General features: G+C 52.3%; 1 protein-coding gene across 3 annotated transcripts in view; it reads left to right on the top strand.

Moving 5' to 3' along the window:
- RALY (RALY heterogeneous nuclear ribonucleoprotein) overlaps positions 1 to 21418 on the top strand; it is a 121349-nt gene that overhangs the window by 23276 nt on the left and 76655 nt on the right. The window lies entirely within an intron of this gene.

Below are 21418 nucleotides of genomic sequence, written 5' to 3' on the forward strand. Positions count from 1 at the left end.
GGAGGCAAGATTTGAGTTGGATCCCTTCACCATGGGGTAAAATGAGAGGTGGATTTCTTTCTGGAGAGATTCCCAGGTGGATTCCCCACACCAGCACCCTGGGGAGGCAGGTGTGATGCTCCTGGCTGTGCTGGCACGTTTGCTTTGCTCTGACCCCGTCCTGAGGCACAGTGTGGGTACATTTCATGGTCTGAAGTGCTGAGCTGCTTTTAAAACTGTTCAAAGATGGGGAGAATTGGAAGATTGTAGGTTTGGGAGCTGAATCCTGCCTGGCTGGGGATGAGGCAGCTGAGCTTCCAGCGTTTGGGGTAGATGAAGGGCAGGAGCTCAAGGACCTTGCAGGGGTGCTCTGCTTGGCACCACCACTGAGTTGGGAGAGGAGGAAGGAGGGAGGGCCTGTGGATTTGAGGGGTGGGACATTGAGAGCCAGGAGCATGTGCTCTTGCAGTCACAGAACCATAGAATATGCTAATTTAGAAGGGACTCATCAGGATCACTGAGTGCAGCTCCTGGCCCTGCACAGACACCCCAACAATCCCACCCTGTCCCTCAGAGCGTTGTCCAAACCCTCCTGGAGCTCTGGCAGCCTTGGGGCTGTGCCCACTGCCCTGGGGAGCCTGGTCAGTGCCAACCACCCTGTGGGGGAAGAACCTTTGCCTGAGATCCACCCTAAACCAGCTGGATCGCTGGGACAAAGCCTCTCAGCACAGTTCCCTGTGTCTCCTTGTGCAGTGGGTGCTTTAGGGGGCTGCTCAGAAAAGCCCATGCCCTGTGTGTGCAGGGCTGGCCCCGAGATCTGCAGTGTGGGTGCTCTGCTCCTGCTCTCCCTGCACTCTCAGCTCCCTCCCCTCTCCCTGCCAGGATCCTCTGCCCCCAAATCTTCTCTTTCTCTTCTTGCTGTGCCCTGGTGTCTACATCTGCAGCCAGGGAGGTGGCATTGCCAGTCCCAGGAATCTCTGCCTTGGGTACCAATTCATCCATGATTCAGCATCACCCCATTATCCTGGGCCTGTTATCAGGGACCAGCCTGAGCCCCATGGAAGCCTTTTCCTGGTCTCCCAGAGGACCTGCAGGCTCCTGGTGTGAGGGAGTTGCTCATCTGCACAGCTCGATATCTGGCCTGGTGGAAAAATCCTCATTGGAGGCTGCTGAGCTCATGGGCTGGAGTGGGAACAGTGCAGATGTGCCTGGCACTGCCGTGGCCTTTCTGCATCCCTGAGGAGACAGGCAGAGATCACAGGGAGGTTTGACTGGCACAAAAGTCCCCAGGAATCCTCTGCTCTACTGCAGATTTTAAGGAGACATTACAGCCACAGTGTGGGTGAAAAGAATGTTTCATATTGGGTGATCTTTAGAGTCCAGGGCAAATTTAGCAACATTTTTCCTCTGAGAGAGGTGAGGTGGAAAGCATCTTTCCTATGAATGAGAAGAAATAAAGAAAACTTGGAGGTGTTGGGGAAACTGCAGGGTCTCTGTGGACCTCTCTGGGTCATAGAGGAGATGTAGTTCTATTTCAGAGGAAATGTGTGAAGCCTTTGTCTGCTCTTTCCTGCTTCTGGGAGCCCTGGGCTCCAGGATGGGGCTCAGCAGTGCCCACCAGTTCATCCTCTGTGCTCTCTGACACTGGTTAATCTCTGGAGCAGCCCAGCACAGAGCTGATGCATTTGGATTTTTGTCCAGTTTTGAACTGGCACCATAGTTTATAAGGACTAAAAGTTATTTTGTAGAATGAGAGAGAACAGTCTTGCAGGCCCACATGGCAAGGGTGGGTACTGATGCCAAAGAACAACCACATTTGGAATTGTATGACTTGAATGTGGCCAGTGACTGGCATTTAAATCAGAAAAGAGGGAAGCAGTTCTATGGGGTTTAATATTTTCATGGTCCCTGTGCTTCGTCTTTAAAATAAATGAAACTTATACCCCATAGAAACACCAGAGGTGTTGGATTTTATTTTGTTTGGGGTTTGTTAGAGTAGGGAATAGCTGTTTGTCTGTAATTGCTGTTCCTGCTGCCCATACACCCCAGAAAAGAATCTTGAACTGCAGGGCTGGGTTTGTGTAGAAGGGACTTGGTGCCCAGTGACCAGATGGGTTGAGGAACTTGGCTGGGCACGACATCTCCTGCCAGCTTGTTCCTGTTGGAACATAACGCTGGGTTGTTCAAGAGGAAGGGCCACACAGGCAGCAGGACACACCAGGGGGGTGATGGGGATGGGGTGGTGGCACCTCTGCTGTGATCTGGGGGAGGTTCTGCCCAGCTGTTGTGGGGATGTGACCCCCCCCAGCCCAGCTGTGGCTCTGCAGGTGAGCACAGGGCAGCAGTGTCAGCTGGCAAAGGGTTTGAGCTGCCTTGGAGTGAGAGGTGTAATGTGAAGGGATTTGATGTGTGTTTAATATGCTGTGTATTTAATATGTTTAACAGCCAGACTGTCAGTGGAGCCCAAGTTTCTCACTGACTTGTGTCTCACTTGCAGCTGAATGAATTCCAAGGGTGTTGGATCACCTGCACTCCCCAGGTGTTTTTGAAAAGCCAGGCCTGACAGTGGAAGGGAATCACAGAATCCCAGAATGGTTTGGGTTGGAAGGAACATTAAAACTCATCCAGGTCCTTCCCTGGGCACAGCAGGAGCAGGGAAGGAAAGCCTCCTCTCCATACACAGAGGGAGGAATCCCAAACTGTTATTCCTGCCTCAACAGGACCTGTCTATTTTCCAACCAGCACAGATCTGCTTGGCTGCAGGAATCAGAAATACTCTTCCAATCTGTTTTCCTCTTCCCTTAAGAAGCCAGTGGGAATGGGAAATCAATTTAGGACAAATTGGGCTAAATGAATCCAGGGAGGATGCTCTTTGAAATCAGGGAAGTGCTTGTATCTCCTCCACTGGCATCCTGGCCCAGAGCTGGTCTTGAGGGCATTGGTCTGGGGGCTGTGGGGTGGGTCAGTGTGTGCTGAGCCCTGTTTGGGGGATACACAAACCCCACTGCTGTCTGGGGCTGTTGGAGGATGGGCACAGCCCTCACAACTGGATCTGGTCAGCTTTTCTCTCTTGGGACAGGACTGCCCAGGAAAATGGATGTGACTGAGAGTCTTCCCATTGCTGCAGGGGTAATTCCAGAGGGGATTTTGGCTGGCAGGATCCATTACTAGAGCAGGACATGGGTGCAGCCCTGGAAGGTACCTTCTGCTGTAATTACCCTGAGGGTAATTACCTTTCTATGAGGTAATTGCCACCATGTTACACCTCCCCATCTTTCTGTGACACTTCCATTCCCTCAGACAAGTACTTAACATCCCTTTGGTTCCCGGGAGACAAGGCAGGGGTGGGCAGTCAGCCTCCTCAGGAGGAGGTGGGAATTGTTCCAGGGCACCATGGAGCTGCTGTTCCATGTCTGCTGGCTGCAGGAGGAGAACCCATCAGGGGGTGACCAGTTCCTGTTAATCCATAGCACCCCCTCCTCTGCAAGGACACAGCAGGGCTGTCATTGCAGGGCTGCCTCTCCCTTCCCACTCCCAGATAGTATTTCCAGGATCCAAGCTCTCATCCACAGCCCTGTGTGAGATACCACAGTGATCCCTTGTTCTGTGCTGAGGAGGAGCCTGCAAAGCAGGGGTGCCCAAAAAGGGGGGTTTGGGGGTAACTGGGGTGTTGGCAGAGCAAGGAGGAAGGTGCTGGGGCTGTTCTGGTGGCTGGGGGGGTGTTTGGAGCTGCTTTGGCAGCTCAGGACCTGAGTTAAATCCTTCAGAGTGGTGGGAGATCCTTGGTACAGGGGAGCAGCTCGTGTTGGGGTGCTGCCTGAGGGGGACCCTCCCCAAAAGATTTGGGGGTGTGCTAAGCCAGACAGAGAGGGAGCTGGGAGTGTGGATTGACAGGAAGCTGAACAGGAGCCAGAGTGTGCCCAGGTGGCCAAGAGGGCCAATGGATCCTGGCCTGGCTCAGGAACAGTGTGGCAGCAGGAGCAGGGCAGTGATTCTGCCCCTGGACTCAGCACTGGTGAGGCCACCCCTGGAGTGCTGTGTCCAGCTCTGGGCCCTCAGCTCAGGAAGGACATGGAGGGGCTGGAGCAGGGCCAGGGAAGAGCAACAAGGCTGGGGAAGGGACTGGAGCACAAGTGCTGTGAGGAGAGGCTGAGGGAGCTGGGGGGGCTCAGCCTGGAGAGGAGGAGGCTCAGGGGAGACCTCCTGACTCTGCAACTCCCTGACAGGAGGGGGGAGCCGGGGGGGGTCGGGCTCTTCTCCCAGGCAACCATCAGCAAGACAAAAGGGCTCGGTCTCAAGTTGTGCCAGGGGAGGTTTAGGTTGGAGATCAGGAAGAATTTCTTTGCAGAGAGGGTGCTCAACCATTGGAATGGGCTGCCCAGGGAGGGGGTGGATTCACTGTCCCTGGAGGTGTTTAAGGACAGACTGGATGTGGCATCAGTGCCATGGGCTGGGAACCACAGTGGGGTTGGATCAAGGGTTGGACTTGATGATCTCGAAGGTCCCTTCCAACCCAGCTGATTCTGTGATTCTATGATTCAGGCCACCTCGTCAGCACCCACCTGCCTCCATCTGTCTGGGCAAGGAGGAGCCACCTGTGCCCCGTGTGAAGAGAGCCAGGAGGGCTCAGCCAGGGGCTGCTGAGCAACAGGGGACAGCTCAGCTGCCCGAGGGCTCTGCTGACCCCAGAGTGTGACCCACAGGGGTCACCTGTGGGACCATCCCATCCCGCTGCAGGGCTGGGTTTGGGGTCTCTGTGCAGTGGAGGAGTCACAGCAGGGCCCTGAATCCTGCCCATCTGCACAGTGTGACACTGAGGGCCTTGGGAAGCAGCTCGTGCTTGGGATTTTGTGAAGGTTTGGAGTTGCAGGAGCCAGGGGAGGGGGGGCTGCACTGATTCCTGCACTGATTCCTGCAGCAGGGCTTGTGTTACACCCAGGACATGTGGGGGGGTGAAAGAAGGGCTGAGGTTTCCTTCAGGGGTCTGTCACTCCCCACTTTGAGCAGAAGGATGGTCAGGAGGCAGAGGGTGTTACTGCCCCTCAGCAAAGCCACTTCTCCCCAGACTGCTCCAATTCCCTACCTGTTGTTCTGCAGCCTGGGGAGTGACTAAATGAGACCTGTTCTTTCAGGAAAGGCAAAATATTGGTGACTGTCTCATATAAAATTTGGGAGGCTGTTTGCTCAGAGCTGGGATCTTGAAACTCTCAGCAGATGTTAACTCAGGCTGGGCCCTCCCCAGTTTGGCACTGGGATCAGCACAGTGCTGCCCCACAGACTGGCTAGAGCTGTTCCAGATTCAGGCATCCCATGGCCAAGAGGAAAGTCCTGCCACCCCAATACACTTCTGCTGAGCTCCAGAATGGAGCAGTTCAGATGGGAGGGGACCTCTGGAGATCCCTCATCCAGTCTCTGAGTGGAGAAGCTGAAGAAGGTGTTTTAGGACTGGAGGGAGAGCTGGGAATGGTGGTGTAGGTTGGTTGTCCTGACTTGGCTGGGCTGGTGTTTTCCAACATATTCTCAGGGGCTGCCTCCTGCTTGACCCCTGGGATTCCTCCTCATCAGGGTTCTCTATCCCTGTCCCAATGGTATTTTTCCAAGGATTTCTTCCCAAAACCTCCCTCTGAGCCCTTCTCCCCTTTCCATCCTTAGGGTGTAGTAACGCTCCCAGACATGCCTAGAGCATGTCCAAAGCTCTGAGGTTCCTCACCCACCACGGTGGAACTCCAGAGGGCAACATTCCCTTTGCTCATCCCACTTGGATGATGTTCAGCAGCTCCATCCTTCTGGATCCTGTGACTGGGAAAAAGACGTGGACAAACCTGAGAGGGATGAAGCCCCCTGAGCTCCCCAGCAGCTCTGGGAATTATCTGGGACAATTTGTTTCCATCACAGCAATTAAAAAAAAAAGAAAAAAAATAAAAAGAAAAAAAATGAAGGAAACAAAATTCCTGAGTGCACTAAAACAATAAATAAAAGATGACCTTACCAGGCAAGGATTTTTGACAGGGACAGACCTATTCTGGTGGCCCTGTCCCTGACATTCCATGCCCTGTGGGCTGTGTTGGGAGCCTGCTTGTCCAGAGGGTGTGAGAAGCTGTTCTCTCCTAATCACCACCCCCTTAGCACCTCTAGGTAAATCAATGCTCACTCACCATTGCAAGGTAAGAAGAGGTCCTGAATGAGGAGATCTTTTTCATAGAATAGCTTTTTTTCATCAATTTGGAAACATTTGGGAAAATACAGATGTGCCAGGAAAAGTGTTGGACAGAAAAAAGTGTTCCACTTAAAAGTCTGCTTTGAAAATTCCATTTCTTTGGTATAAATTTTGGGTTGTGATCAGGGATTTTTTTTTTTTAATGTTTGTTCTATTATCAGGACATCGTGGTGAAGTCCTGGAACCCATACTTTATACCAGAGGAGAGCAGAAGAGAAGCTGAACACCCTAAAAATGTAGAGGTTTGGAAGTTTGAGTATGGACAGTCCATACTTATTCCAGGATGTGGCAGATTCAAGTCCAAGGTCCATCTCAGATTTCTGCTGGGGCTGTTTCTCAGCAGTAATTTGGTTGGCTTTCAAGTTAATTTTCATTTTCCTCCGTTCAAAACCAGTCACCTCACATTTTGATGAGGAGTTTTGGACTAAAAGTGAAGGAGGTCTGCTTTTAAGTGAAGTGAAAATGAACTTCTGTCCCAAGTCCATCGACTCTACCCCCATTCTTGGAGTGTTAGAGGACCACCATCCTCAGAAACCAGAATTTCTCCTTACCCCTTGGGAGATTTGCTGTAGATCCTGATGGATCAGGTTCCTCTGCTGCACCAGCTGCTGCTCCAGACATGAGTTTTCTCCCAGGCTTGTTCATCAAGTGGTTTTGATGAAGAGCTCTCAGAGTTGTTCCACTCGAGGCAGTGTTTGAAATTCCTGCTGTGCCCCTCGTCTGGGATTGGCCTGAGGAGCTGGAGGGTTCCTGAGAGTCCCTCAGGGCTGTGATTGGAATGAGCACCAGGAGCACTTCCACACCAACACCCTGCAGGTGGGCAGGAGAAGTTTTATTCCACCCACAGGTCTGGGAGAAATTGGAGCAGCAGGGAGCATGTACCTGAGGGGAAGCTGGGGAAGGTGAAGAAAACAAACCACACAATGTCACTGTCACCTGGGTGTGCAGTTAAACATCTTGTTTGAATTAGCTCCAGATATGACTGCAAACATGTCTTAGGGTCCTTCAGATGTTTGTTAAGGACCTCCTTTAATCAAATGCTCTTATCCTTGTGAGTGAGTTGGTGGTGGAACTGGTTTCCCCTTTTCCCACCTGCCAGTGCTGCTGCTGGAGAAGCAGTTTAATGGAAAAAACTCTTCAGGAGAAGCCATGATTTTTGGAGTTGTTGTCACCTCCACTTTTAGAGCTGCTGTTTTCTATCTCTTCCAGCTTTTTTTCAAATCCTGCCATAACTTGTCACAGCTGGGGCTGAGCCAGGGTAGGTTTTGCCTTCTCAGAAGCTCTGGGCCCTTCTCCCAGCCCAGGGAAGGTGTGGATCATCCCCTTGGGTGGCCACCTTGGCCTTAAGCTGAGCCTTGCCATGAGGGCTGTGCTGCACTGTTCCTGCTTAAGTGGGAGCAGTTACTTCAGGTGCAAACACTGCTCAGAGTAGTCAGGCATTGTGTAAAAGTGATAGTAAAGCTGGCTGTCCACTTACCAGCAGATAACTCCACGTCTGGGGGCTATTTCTTGTCTCTGCTTCATTTCCCCATCTGTAAAAATGGTCTAATGGAAAAAAGCTCAGGCTCAAGTCTCTCAGGAGAGCATTTTCTCCTTGCTTTCCTGGATGCTTTGTGTGTTTTCCCCTGGGTGCAGAGAGCACTCAGCCCATTGCAGGTGCCTGGTGCCAGTGCTGTGCCAGCAGCTCTCCCAGAAGGAGGAGCTCAGGGAGCCTTTTGGAGCTGCAGTGCCATGGGGTGAGTCCAAGTTCTGCTCTCACTGTGCCACAGAATGCTTTTCTGCCTTGGGGTGAATTCAAACAACTTTGGATTTCAGTGGCCTCACCTGGCTGGAGTGAAGGCATCTGGTGGCAAGCTGGGCAGGCCAGGTTGGACAGGGCTTGGAGCAACCTGGTCTCATGGGTGACATCCCTGCCTTTGGCAGTGAGCCTGGAATGAGAGGATCTTTAAAGTTCCTTCCAACCCAAACCATTCTGTGATTTCTCTGTGTGACAGTCTCTCCTTTAGTTCAGATGATTTTCCATCCGACCTGATGCTTTCCCTGTGGAAAGCAGCCTCTGTCACCTCTCAGATCTCATTTCTAGGATAAAATAGCCAAAAACGGGCAACCAGGTTCCTTGATCCTTCCCGTTGGTGCTTCCCAGCTGGGACCCACCAATCTGAGTCCTGTGGGTCTGCACCCCCCTCTGCCCGTCTGGCCTTTTGTAAAAGCCTTCTGAGCCCTTAGGATTTCTCCAAATGGAGACATTAAATGACTTCAGCTCACTGCTCCACCAGATCATCTGCATAGAGCTGGTTTAGTTCAGAAATGTTTGGTGTCAGGAGCTGAAACCACAGTTGCTCATTATCCAAGCAGCTGCTTAGGATGAGGTGCCTCATCTGTGCTGCAGTGGGGCTGTCTGACACCAAGTCACTCAAGCCAACACAATTTTAATTCAGTCAAAATAATGGTATCATCAGGCCTTATACACTTACAAGAGTGTCCCTGCTTCCACAGGGAATAGCAGCATTTGGTGCTACAAATTAGGAAACCAGCTATCCCAAACAATGCCAAGGCAGAGGCAAAAAAGCTCAGCTCCCATGATGACCCTCTCCTGGCCTGGCTGGGTAGCAGGTGGCACTTGGTTCTCCAGAAAATGCCAAGAATCCACCTCAAAATGGTCAATATCACATCTTCTAACTATGAAGTATTCATTTGCTATGGGTACCTATGAAAACAGTTGCCCTTAAGTTGGCATATTCTGCATTTGGAATATGAATGTCCCATTCCTGTGTCCCTGTGGTGGTGACTTGGGGCCATTCCACCTCCTGGTCCTGAGCCCAGCTGGGTGCTTGGGGCTGGTGCCTCCAGGGCAGCACCAGGGGCTGCAGCAGCAGCCTCCTGACTGCGCTGGTTGGCAGGAGATAAAAACACTGCCTGGAACTGGTCATGTTTTCCACATTTCTCGCCTGAGTTCTGCTTTTTAACCATGCAAAATGGGCCTGATGTTCAGCATTCTGCACACCTTGTGAAGGCCCCAGAACTGAAGATGCCATTTGTTGCAGGTTATCAGTCAGCTCTGGGAGCTACAGAGAAATCCGTCACCGTCTCATAAACCCCCATCCAAGCAGTATTTGTTTGCCACTGTGTGAAATAACTCAGTGAATTTCTAATTACACAGCTCTAATTAAAGGCTGGATGGAACGACTGTGCCTAATCGGGATGATACACCCATTTCATTACAGGCAGGGAACTGCTTGTGTACAACAAACCACCAGCTCAGGGGAGGATTAATATCCCCTCTCTGGAGCTGAGGGAGTGCTGGGCAGTGGGGACATCCTTGGCAGCTCCTGGGGAGTCTCATGTGGCTGCACTGGGAACACTGGCTCCTTTGGAAGGAGGTTCTCAAGAGGTGTCTGTGATCATGGGGATGAGAAAGGACCCTCCCAACCAGCCAGAGCTTGGAGGGACCATGCTCTGTGCACCACGACCAAAAGCATCCAGGTGGCTGCTGAACTGGGATTTAGTGGGCTTTGTGTCAAAGCTCACACTGGTGGTAGAGCAGCAGAGGCTCCTTTCCTTCTCTTTCATACCAGCTCTCCCTGATCTGATGTGCTCTTGGAGAACAGAGTAGCACAAAAAATGAATTATCCCACGTTGGAGATCTTTTCTTCCCTGGATTTCGGCACTGGAGCCAAGAGCATCTCTCTGATGGAAGCCTGATGGGGAAAACCTTTTGGATCCTCTGTTCCCATGAGGTGCCTCTGCCATCTGCAGTGAGATGAAAGCACATAACCCCTGCAGTGAGCGGGCAGCTGCCTCCAGCCCTGCTGGCTGAGCCAGGTGCTCACCAGGCTCTGCTGACTCATGTCCTGCTCAAGTGATCCTTCCTTTCAGCCCTGATGCAGTGCCTGCAATCCCAGACTGGTTTGGGTTGGAAGGGACCTTCCAGGTGATCTAGTCCAAACCCCTGCCATGGACAGGGCTGCCTTCCACTAGAGCAGGTCACTCAAAGCATGGCCTTGAAAATCAAGTACCCGCTTATCCAAGAGCTCCACCAGCATTCCTGTCACAAGGAGATGTTTCTTACAGCAGGACATGGACCTTAATCCATGTTGAGTGCAGGTTGCAGAGGGAACAGCTGCTCTTAAAGGTCTGGAGTTTTCTATTCATATTTTTGCAGCAGTTTGATGCTGAAATCTCCACTTGCAGGAGAAACTCTGACATTATCCTTTCCTCACCTTGGAAGTTTGTCCTGCCTGAATTCCTGTCAGATGTCAGGGTGGAATCAAACATGAGACAGAGGGAATAACAGCCGGGCTAGAGGTTAAATAGACAGATAATTGATTTCTCTCAGTGCTGGTCTCAGGTGTTTGTCCATTGTGCTTAATGAAGGAAGGCAAGTGGAATTGAGGAGCCCTGGGTGGGAAGCTCAGCCTGGCACGTGCCTGGTGCCAAAGGCTCCTTGTGGTGCTCCTGTGGTGTTGGAGTGGCTGCACCTTGGTGTCACTGTTCCTCTTTCCACTGGCTGAGCAGAGCTGAGCTCTGACAGCTCCAGTCATGGAACAGGTTGCCCCGAGAAGCTGTGGCTGCCCCATCCCTGGAGGTGTCCAAGGCCAGGTTGGATGGGGCCCTGAGTAGCCTGGTCAAGTGGAAGGTATTTAATAATTGAAAATAAAGTAAAACGCAGTAATAATGGCAAATAATAATAATAATGATAGTAAAAAATGGAAAAAAGAAGTGATGCTCAATGCGGTTCCTCACCATCCACTGAGCAATGCCAGACCCCCCTTCCCAAACCCAGGTCAGCCCCCAAAATACAGAGGTGCTTGCAATGCTGAATGTTTACACCAGGTTGGTGCCCTGAGCAGTGACACCCTGAAGGAAGAGCCCAAACCCCCTGTGGCAGGCACCCAGGGCTGGGGCAGGGCAGGAGCCCCGGGGAAGGTGCAGTGGGGGCCCTGGGGGGAGCACAGACCAGCCCAGTTCTGCACCAGGCACTGGGCATCTCCCACCCAGCTCAGGCTGCTGGTAGAGCTTCTGGGAGATATTTCCATCTTGGATCCCACAAACTCTGGGCAGGTTTGAGCACAGACCCTGCTGGTGCTTGGATCCTGAGCTCCCTCTCACAGTGGAAGGGGAGAGGCTTTACCAGGGTGGTGATTTCCATTTCCCTCTGCTCCTGCACCTTACCCTGCTTTGTGCAGCAGCTAAAAATAGAGGAAGGAAAGGTATGAGGCTGCTCTGGGGGAAGGGCAGAGGGAAGCCCTGTGTGTGTGAGGAACTGGACTCGTGCAGCTGCAGGAGCGTGTCCGTCAGGCAGGCACCGTGTGTGCAGCCTCTCCTGCTGGGTGGGCACTGGCCACAGAAATAAACAGGCTCTGTTTTCGGGCACCCCACCAATGCCTCTTGCTAGCCTTGACTTTTTGGCTCGTCTCTGTATTTTTAGCTGCAGGACACCCTGTCCCCAAGCCTGGAGGGGGGCTGTGTTTCTCATACCTCTGCAGACGTGTGAAGCCAGCTCTCGCACTTCCCTGCTCCCAGTTTAGCAAGGGGAGGGCAGCAGGGGGGCTGAGCTGAGGGCCTGGGATGTGAATATCCATTTGTCCTGGAGCTTATTTATGGTTGGGATGGATAAAGTGGTTGTTTAGTGTGGAGAAAAGGAGGCTCAGGGGGGACATTCTCACCCTCTACAACTCCCTCACAGGACAGGGGAGCCAGGTGGGGGTTGGTCCCTTCTCCAAGCAACAGGACAAGAGGAAATGGCTTCAAGTTGTTCTGGGGAGGTTTAGATTGGATATTAGGAAAGATTTCTTCCCAGAAAGGGTGGTCAAACACTGGATCAGGCAACCCAGGGCAGTAGTGGAGTCACCACCCCTGAAAGTGCTTAAAAAACATGTGGATGTGGTGCTTAGGGACATGGTTTAGTGGTGGCCTTGACAGTACTGGGTTAATGGTTGGACTCAATTATCTTAGAGGTCCTTTCCAACCTTAATGATTCTGTGATTGTAAGTGAAGGGAGAAAAACCCTACAGATCCCATTCAGCACAATGCACTATTTGTGTTTCACTGAGAGGGGGATGAGTTTGGGAGTTTATTCTCTTTTATTCAGAATTACAGAATGATTTAGCACAATGCAAAATTAAATGTCACTTTGAATAAAGGATCAAATGTTCTTCCATTTGCCAAGTGCTGGAGAGAGCACATGATTCATGGTGCACTACTTCAGTCACGCTGAATCCACCTTTGCATCCTTCTCTACTCGTGTGGCAGAATCCACCCTTGTATTAACCTAGTCCTGCTTTGGGAGCCTCCTGCCACACCTGAGCATCCCCACCCTGGTCCTTGTCACTGTCTGGGGCAGCGAGGCTGGGGAAGGGACTGGAGCACAAGTGCTGTGAGGAGAGGCTGAGGGAGCTGGGGGGGCTCAGCCTGGAGAGGAGGAGGCTCAGGGGAGACCTCCTGACTCTGCAACTCCCTGACAGGAGGGGGGAGCCAGGTGGGGGTCAGTCTCCCAGCAGTAGGGCACAGTCTTAAGCTGTGCCAGGAGAGGTTCAGGTTGGATATTAGGAAGAAATTCTTTACAGAGTGATCAGACCTTGGAATGGGCTGCCCAGGGAGGGGGTGGATTCACCGTCCCTGGAGGTTTTCAAGAAGAGACTGGATGTGGCTCTTAGTGCCATGGTTTAGTAGGCCAGGTGGTGTTGGGTCAAAGGTTGGACTCGATGATCTCAGAGGTCTTTTCCAGCCTGGCTGATTGTGGGATTCTGAGATTCTGTCTCATTTAGCCTGCGGGTTCAGCTGCTCTGAAATCCTCACTCAGGTGCTCCCTTAGGCGTGGACTGAAGTGTCTGAAGGGCTCCCTGGATGGCATTAGGGCTGTTTGTGTGCTTGGAGTGAAGCACTTTGCTGGATGGGGGCACAAAAGCCCACAAGCTTCAGCAGAGCAGGTTTGCTCAGGCCCTGGGGGCTGCCAGCCCTGCTCCCCGGCCCTGTCCAGTGTAAGATGAGCTGGGGATTGTTCCGGGATTGTGGCAGCTCCGTGCCCTCCTGTGACAGGCTGGATGTCCTGAGATCTGTTGTTTGTGCCCCTCCTGTGACAGACTGACTGTCCCAAGGCCCGTTGTTGTCGCCACGCTGACGTGTGTCCCTGGAGGATTGTATGACCTCCTTGTCCCTGGGGAGGGCCACCCAAGGTCACAGGCTGCTGGCAAACCTCAACACCCCTGCTATTGATATGCTGTGGAGATGCTATTTTGGCTCCTCGAGGGCTCCCAGGGCAGGCAGGGACCGGGGGTGCTGGAGCCAGTCCCAGGCAGGCGCCCCTGTATCCCCATCCCCAGCTCACATGGGAGGCACGTGCCAGGGTGGCTGGGTGGGAATTGTGCGGTCAGAGAGAGGAAAAGCAAGACAGAGCAGGTGCAGGTGCAGGTTTTATTCTCTGTGAGCAGGCTCCTGTGCATCCAGCTGCTCCCCAGGCCTTTGGGAAGGTGGATCAGGCTGCCCTGTGCTGCCCTGCTGGGAAGTTTGGTAAGGACGGCTTGAGCTTGCCCTTCTTGTCCTCTGCCAAGAGAGGGTGGTGTGGGCTTAGCATAGAATCATAAATCCCACCATGATTTGGGTTGGAAGAGACCTTAAAACTCCTCTCATTCCACCCCTGCCATGGGCAGGGACACCTTCCACCAGTCCAGGTTGCTCCAAGCCTTGTCCAACCTGGCCTTGGACTCTTCCAGGGATGGGGCAGCCACAGCTTCTCTGGGCAGCCTGTGCCAGGGCCTCTGGATTATGCTGTTATCCCACTGCACACCAGGCTGGGAGAAGGCACTGTGGGCTGGACAAGGCTTAGCTGACTTTCATTAAAGCAGAAATAGGTGCATATTTTGGGGGGCAGCCACACAGCTCCTTACAAGAGGCTGCTGCTGGATTTTCCTGGGCATTATTACCTGTTCTCCCTGTGCAACTGGTGCTCCCCAAGCTCCTAATTCCCTGTGCCAGTGCCGAGATGAACAGCTGAGAGATTTTGCATTTTTTAATGGCCCTCTGCTGTGCCTGAATTAATGGGAAAATGGACTGAAACGAAGATGAAGGTATTGAAGGGAGAGGATGACAAATTGGCTTTGGAGCATGGCAGCAACGAGCACTGTCAGGGGTTCACGCACTGACCTTTATCTAAACAGAACTGTGTGTAACAGATAAGAATATTTAACAATAATTAATGTCACATCAGCGCAGAGAACAAAATGACTACATCAAACGGGCAAGAAATCCACTGCAAATTACTCAGAAGAGAAATGTCAGCTCCTTCCTATCTGCAGCCTCCTTGTGCTGATGGGGCTGGAATTAGCTGGGAGGGCATGGGGGGAGAGGGGCCATTAAAAATGATTTAGGGACTGGGTGATATCCACAGGAATGAGGGAGAGGAAGCAGGAACAGCAGCAAGTCTGCTGGACCAGAGTCCTGTGAAATCAAACACTAAACTGAGCTGATAATTGGGTGGGGAGGAATGTGTACAAACCAATTATCTCCACTGCTGAAGTTCTGACAGGCAGCTCAGGGCTTCTCTTTCCTTCCACCGAGGTGTCCCAGTGTGCTGGGCTTCAGCAGACACTGCCCTGGCTCCTGAGCCTCCCTTTGTGTTTTACAGAAGGGAGAAAACATTGCTGGGCAGGGATGTTGGGATGTTTTTCATTCTCTTTCCAAGCTGGGGTTATCCCAGCTTCCCAGGAGCTGGGATGTGTGGAGGCAGTGTCAGTGCTGGGGGAGTGATGGGGGAAAGCAGCTGGGCCCCAGGGGCTGCCTGTGCTCGTGTTTGGGATGGGGACACACTCTGCAATTCCTAAATTCCTCAAAATGAAGATGGTGCATGGACTGCTCTCTGGATTTCATCCATCCAGGTAACAGAACCAGCTGAGTGAGGAGGAGTTAACCCCTTCCTGACCTGCCTCCTGCTGTGGAGCATCCCCTGGCCCTGGGCATGTCATGGAACCACAGGATGGGTTGGGCTGGAAGGGACCTTAAACACCATCTCATTCCACCCCCTGCCATGGGCAGGGACACCTCCCACTAGCCCAGGTTGCTCCAAGCCCCGTCCAACCTGGCCTGGGACACTTCCAGGGATGAGGCAGCCACAGCTTCCCTGGGCACCCTGTGCCACTCAAGTTGCTCAGCCCAGACATTGTGAGAATCTCCAGCTCATGCACAAGTCTGGTGAAGAGCCTGGCTCTGTACAGACCAGATTACAGCCATTCTTGGCTCCATTCCCCTGAAGCCGGTAGTGGTGCAGGGAAAACACATCCATTTTTATTCTGAATGGGCCCATCATAATGGGTTATTTTCTGAACGTGAATTAATTTATCTGTGTGGCCACCCTTGGGAAGTGTTATCAGCCTCAGGGAAAGGAGGTGAGCACAGAGCTGAAGCCCAAGGTCATGAAGGGAGTGCAGGGAAGCGCCAGGAACCGCTCCTGAATCCCTGGAATTTTTGGCTGGTACCCTAAAGGCCAGTGCTGTCTGTCTGGAGCACCTCTCCCCCCCAGGTCCTGCTGCCCACTAATTACTTTCATTGTCAGCGTTTCCCAGTGGGAGCAGGCAGCCAGGTGCCTCTGGATTAGCAAGGGTGTGAAAAATTGCTTTCCAACTGGCCTGGTGACCTTGTGACAGCAGGAGGATTGACAGGCAGGAGATGGAGACGTCATGATATAAAATTAGGAACGATGGGGAGCTGTGCCCGTGGCCCTTGAAGAGGAACCTGTCCCTGCTGCCATCCTGGGCTGGGACGTGGTTCAGGGTTTCATGTCTCCATGACAGAAGATGCTGGGGCCTGTTTGCCTTGGGCAAGGCATGTTTTGTTCCCAGAGCTGGGTGGGTTTTGGAGTGGGATGGTGTGGGAGAGAGGTGGGAGCAGAGCTGGTTCCCAGAGCGCTCCCTGAGCACCATCCTGGCCAAGAGGTTTGGTCAGGAAAAGTGTCTGATGTGCTCAGTGGCTAAAGAAACCCAGCCCAAGGCAGGATGAGCAGATCAGTGACAATTAGAGGGTCTGAATATCCTGCTTATGGCAAGGGGTTGGAATGAGATGATCCTTAAGGTCCCTTCTGACCCAAACCATTCTGTGATTCTCTGAATATTAATTCACTGGGGAGAAAACATGACATTTAAGGATCACTGGAAGACTGAAGCCAAACTGAGGTATTGCTTAGAATGAAAGGCTGTGAATTTGCATCAGAATATGAGAGCAGGGCTTTGACAGCAAGAGGCAACTAATTAAAGTGCATCAGTTAAACGGGGTTCCTCCTCTTTCATCTCCCATGGTAGGAGGTATAGAAAAGGTACCTGTTAGAAAAACAGATTTAAATAAATCCAGGGCGTTACTGATAACACCTGGAAAAGCAGGAAGGGCAGAGATCTCTGCTCTGGTTCACACTTCAGGCATCTCTTTTCCAGGAGGAACCTGCAGTCACTCAGCCCAACCCAGCAGCCAGAGCAGGTGCCTGGGAGTGTTCCCACTCCCAGCTGAGCTACTCTGCTTTGGGATCGAAGTCAAATGGTTTGGTTTCTCCAGGTTTCCTGCTGGTCTCTCCCAGAGGTCCCATTCACCCACTGGTTTTGTGCAGAAGGGGTCTGCATGAGCAGGTCCAAGCTCCCAGCCTGGATGGAGGGCTGGAGGAGTTCTCAGCAGGGAGGGACACGTGAGTGGTGGAAGCTGTTTTGGGAAGGCTTGAGCCAACTGAGCTGCCTTAAATTCCATGAACTCTCCCCAGCAGCTCAAAAGGTGAAGTCCAGGTCTTCTTTCCCTTGTAACAAGCAGCACAACCAATCCATAGGCTCTCCTTGCTCTTCCTTGCCTCTGCTCTCTGAAACCCTCAACATGAACATGGTAGAAGTGAGTTATCACATTGTTCCTCCTGGTGCTGGAGCTTGGAGAGAGGGGCTGGGAGACCTGAGGGAAAGCAGAAACTCTCTCCCACCCAAGTCAGCTCCCAAGGCAAACATCAGCACCTTGAGGTTACTTGACCAGGACAGGACCTGAGGGAACGGCTGGAGCTGTGTCAGGGCAGGGTCAGGCTGGATCTCAGGGAAAGGTTCTTCCCCCAAAGGCTGGTTGGGCACTGACCAGGCTCCCCAGGGCAGTGGGCACGGCCCCAAGGCTGCCAGAGCTCCAGGAGGGTTTGGACAACACTCTGAGGGACAGGGTGGCATTGTTGGGGTGTCTGTGCAGGGCCAGGAGTTGGACTGGATGATCCTTGTGGGTCCCTTCCAGCCAAGGATATTCTGTAAGTCTGTGATTCACTTCCACAGTGGTGCACTCACCTGCAAGCACCCAACCCATGGATGTCTTATCCAGGACAGAACAGGGAGGCAAAGGGATACCCAGAGAGGAAGAACAAGGAGCAGCAGGTTCAGCACTGCCCCCTCTGTCACCTGAACACATGTGGCTGTGCTGATGGACCTCCACTGGCCCATCCTTGTTGCCAACCCCAGCCCTGCCCACATTTCTCAGGGACCATTGCTGTGCCTCAGCACCTGATGCTGAAACAGCCTTCTCTTCTGTTCAGCCCCCCTGGCTCTGCAGAGATGCCATTTCTTCTCACCCATTTCCAAACTGAATTTCTCAGAGAAGTTTGAGAAAACAAAGGAAGGAAGAACCTGAAGGGAACAGGAGTTTCTAAGTTGCACCATCTGATTCAATCTGGGACATGCTGCTGGTGTCACCCTTTTTCATGCACATCCGGAGCTGGTGCCATTCCACACCTGCTCCACACTTGTTTTAAATGACACGTAATTATGACAGGCAGTGCAGAGATGGAGCTTCATCCCCAATTAAATTACACTCTCTGTCTTTTCATTTCCTGCTCCTGTTGAGGAGCAAACCCCTGGAGAGCAAAATCTTTAGGTTTAATGAAGTAGAAGGTGCCTGCACAGTTACAGGTGATCTTGTTTATTAGCAGCAAATCGGTGTTGATATGTAGTGTTTCCAAAATACTGGGCTTGTGTGGTGCCCTGGGGAGTGTTCCAGGTGAGTGGAATGCTGATGCCAGGATCCCAGGTCATCAGGTGAGGGAACATCCCATCCAGGAGAGCAGCTGCTCAGAGGTGTCTCTATCCCCACTCCAGCACTGGGCTGGTCCCTCTTTACTTTTCCTGAAGTGCCCAGTTGATCCCACTGCTGGTGGCAGTGAGACAGCCCTGAGGGGAGAGGGAGGCAGCCCTGGTCCCAGGGGGCCATCCCTGCAGGCCCTTTGGATGAGCAAGAAGGGCACTTCTTGGAAACCCCTCAAAAAGACCATCTGTTTGCAGCTCTTCTGCCCTCAGCAGTTACCAACCAGTACAGAACTGTGGCTTTAGGGAAATTAGAGGCTGTTTTCATCAGGGTCTTCATCCCCACATGAGCTGGGGGTGCAGGGGTGGTGCTGGGGACACACTCCCTGTGCTCTGAGCCCCGTGGGACTGTGGGCACCATGTACCAACCCCTCTGCTGTGCTGGGCACATTCCCTTTGCTGCTTCACCAAAACTTACCCCTTGTGTGGATCCTGCCCTGAGGACGAGTCTTGGGTGTTTAAGGGTCTCTGGTATATCTTAGGCAGTATCTGCACTGCTTCACTCTTTATTTCCTCCCCCAGCTCCCTCTGAACGCCATCCAGACCGTGATTTATGACCCTTCAGTGCCTTTTGCTTTTTCTTGGAGAACTTCTATTTAATTTTTATGCCCATTATCATTCGGGGAGAGAAGGGAAAGGCTTGGGGAGCCCAGAGTGAAAATAAACCAGCACATTTTAGTGCAGTTACTTGGTTCCAAATATGTTGTATTTTGGCAGAGGACCTGCACCCATTCTCCTTCACTTTTGCAACGTGGGTTGAAGTGGTTCTAGAAAAATCAGGGCACGGGGCACTCAGCTCATTGACTCAGCCCTGCAAAGGCTGGACTCTGCTTTTCCTGCTGCCTGAATTCCACAGGACTCACACAGTAAAGAGGACCTTGGTGTAAGAGCAGGTTATGGCTTTAAGCTGGGGAGGGTGGATTTGGATGGGATATTGGGAAGAAATTCTTCCCTGTGAGGGTGGGGAGGCCCTGGCCCAGGTTGCCCAGAGAAGCTGTGGCTGCCCCTGGATCCCTGGAAGTGTCCAAGGCCAGGTTGGATGGGGCTTGGAGCAACCTGGGCTGGTGGAAGGTGTCCCTGCCCATGGCAGGGGGTGGCACTGGATGGGCTTTAAGGTCCCTTCCAACCCAAACCATTCTGGGATTCTGTGATAATTTGGTCTTTCATGTAGCTGTACCTTTGGGAAGAGGGGTTATGGAGCAGCAGAGGTGGACATGCTTTTTTCAGCTCCCTTGATCTTGCTAATGGTGAAGTTTTTCTGTGCCACCCCTTTACTGCTTCCATGTGAGGTTATCAGCCAGCTTTGTGACCTCATCTGGGTGTAACTGAACATCCTCAGGGACACAAAGACAGGCAGGAATTTGGCTCTTGGTCTCAAAGAGGTTGGAGCCAAGAGTAGAACTTAGAGCTTCTGATGCTCTTTGATGTCCCTCTGCCCCTCCAGCTGTGGGTTGTTCTTTGCAGCAGCAGAAGGCTTTAGGAGCCAGAGGAGCACTTTGGCCTCTGTCCAGGTGTCAGGGTGAGTTTGGGAGGAGATGGGAAATCAGAACTTCAGATTTCCAGCAGGTATCACCAGATCAGGCCACGAGCCATTTGCTTTTCCCCTTTCCTAGTGTATCTATGAGAGTTTTGATGTCCAGGGCTCTGCTCAGACATGGTTTGGCCTCCAGTTTCTCCTACTCTCTCCCCTCTCCTGTATCTCTCCTTCTTGAAGGCCCATTCCCAGAGCATTGCTGCAGTCTCTGATTCCAGCACTTTGCACACACATTGAATTGAACTTCTGAGAAATGCTGCCAGACCTCTGGAGAGGCTCAATAAACACGAGTGATGGATCCATTGGAATGGAGGGGAACTGAGGAAACAGCACTGGGAAGTTGTTCATCTCCAATGCTTTGTTGGGTTCTTGGATGACAGGAAACGTGGCCCCGTGGCAGCATCCCCTGCTTTTAACCTCTGTCACTGTGGTGGCTTTTCCATGGCCCCAGTGCAGGAGGGATTGTCCCTGGAGTGTGGAAGCCACTGTGTCATCTCTGATGGGCTCACTAGATCTGTGTGACCTCGGGGTTGGTTGGAGCCCAGGGCTGCAGTTCTCTGTCTCTTTAGCACTTCCTGAGTTTTAATTAAAAGCTTCATTCCAGTTTGACCTTTTGCAGTGCTGTGGCACAACTGGGGCTGAACTGAGCCTCTCAGTCTGGAGAGTCTCTGCTGCCAGGCTGGGAGGAGCTATAACTGTTCAGCATCACGTTTGTGGTGTCTGCAGAAGCCCTGACTGCCCTTCCTGCCCTCCCATGGGATCAGGCAGCCCATGTATCCAAGTATCATAGACCAGAATCATAATCTCAGTATGGTTTGGGTTGGAAGGGACCTTAAAGACCATCTCTTTCCACCCCCCTGCCATGGGCAGGGACACCTTCCACTAGCCCAGGTTGCTCCAAGCCCCATCCAACCTGGCCTTGGACACTTCCAGGGATCCAGGGGCAGCCACAGCTTCTCTGGGCAGCCTGTGCCAGGGCCTCCCCACCCTCCCAGGAAAGAGTTTCTCCCCAATATCCCATCTAACCCTGCCCTCCTTCAGCTTGTAGCCATTCCCCCTTGTCCTTTCACTCCATCCCTTGTCCAAAGTCCCTCTCCAGCTCTCTTGGAGCCTCAATAGGCCACAACAAGGCCACAATAAGGTCACTCCAGAGCCTTCTCCTCTCCAGGCTGAACAATCCCAATTCCATCGACAGAACATTTCAATTCAAGTTTGTCTAACCCAAAGCAAATCCTTCAGTTTCAAACCACATTTTCCATACAGAAAACCAAACAATAAATAACACCACGAAAAGGTTTTACTGTGGGACATTTCAGTTTGAAGAAACTCTCATTTCCCCAAGTAAATCCCAGCCGTCGTGACCAAAAATTCCTGCCTCCATCGGCCCATTTCCGTGTTCTCTGCCAGCATTAACCTGAGGTAGCAGTTTTTGTGGGATTTCTGGTGCCCAAGCTGCCCTGAACCACCCCCAGCAGCTCTCCCAGTGCTCAGCCCTGCAAACACAACCACCTCTGTCTGCTCCCCTTCCAGCTCCCTGCTAAGCAGCTCAGAGTCTTAGCTCGGAAAGTCCCGGCTCTGATCTTTGCAGACATCCAGCAGCTTTGCTTTCCAACA

The sequence above is a fragment of the Pseudopipra pipra genome, chromosome 17, assembly GCF_036250125.1.
Source record: "Pseudopipra pipra isolate bDixPip1 chromosome 17, bDixPip1.hap1, whole genome shotgun sequence".
Taxonomy (NCBI): domain Eukaryota; kingdom Metazoa; phylum Chordata; class Aves; order Passeriformes; family Pipridae; genus Pseudopipra; species Pseudopipra pipra.